Raw genomic sequence first — 1053 nt, 5'->3', positions numbered from 1 at the left:
GAAGAAATGTCACTGGAAGTTGTCTGACTGGCTGTCTCTCTCACTTCACCTTCTTTGTCAAATCTGAGAATTACCACCTCATGCCCCTCCACCTCCATGCCACCTTCAACTGAATGTTTACTTTTTATAGGGACCAGTGAGTAGCTTCCTGATTCAGATGTCAAACAGTCACCATGGGTTTTGTCCTCATTTTGCTGTAGGTTTGACTCTTTGCTGTTAGCGGTCTCAGGTTCACCATTCGTTGTTGCAGGGGTTGACAAAGAAACCTTTGGACAGTTAAGTGGCCTGGGTGTTTCAGGTCCATTTATATTAGACCTCCCAGTATAACTTTGTGAATTTGCAAGAAACATATTCATCCGCTTTAAACTATTGGAATTTCTTTTTCTCTGAAGAAGGATAAACACAGATAACAACCATCATGTTCTTTCCTACTCCTCTGAGAAATCTGTCTGCTCCTATGTAGTTAGTTTCTCCTTGGATCTGTTAGCAATTCACACAGTTGTTGAGTAGTAAAGGGATACTAAATAAATGTAACTTCAGTTCTGCAGAGTAGCTATAATCCATCCTCTCCCATTAAATCCAGTACAAGTTTCGGTGTTCTTTCCTTCATTTCATCAAAAGGTATATATTCTGTCAAGAACCGGCCTCGACAGGGGAATTCGGTTCACGAAGTAGGGGGATCTGGCGGTGACAGAGACAGATAAAGAGTACACACAAAGACGCAACAAGAGAAAACACAAAACACCCCGAGACCAGAGTGGATACACGGGCAGCAGACAGATCCTTGATTACAAGCATCACGGCCCTGCAGGCAGTGACGCACAGCCTTGCCAGCCATAATGCATGCCCGTAATGCACACCCTGCAAGCCATAATGCATGTGGGCTTCAGTCTGCACCTCCTTTTTATTTCAGGGAGGAGCTTTACACAAAGGAAGGCAGGGATTATTAAGACAGGGTACAGAAGTGAAATGTGATTAATCATTCAAAACAGGACTCAATGATTTACAGGAACAAATTCTAAAACATACATCACAAATTGTCTTGATAATCTA

At 42.5% G+C, this 1053-nt stretch overlaps 1 pseudogene; it reads right to left on the bottom strand.

Moving 5' to 3' along the window:
• Positions 1-5: 5 nt before the first annotated feature.
• The window catches only part of LOC102817927, a 2091-nt pseudogene continuing 1043 nt past the window's right edge, over positions 6-1053 (bottom strand).

Source organism: Chrysochloris asiatica, unplaced genomic scaffold (genome assembly GCF_000296735.1).
Source record: "Chrysochloris asiatica unplaced genomic scaffold, ChrAsi1.0 scaffold00144, whole genome shotgun sequence".
Lineage (NCBI taxonomy): Eukaryota > Metazoa > Chordata > Mammalia > Afrosoricida > Chrysochloridae > Chrysochloris > Chrysochloris asiatica.
This window is presented reverse-complemented; position numbering and strand designations above follow the sequence as displayed.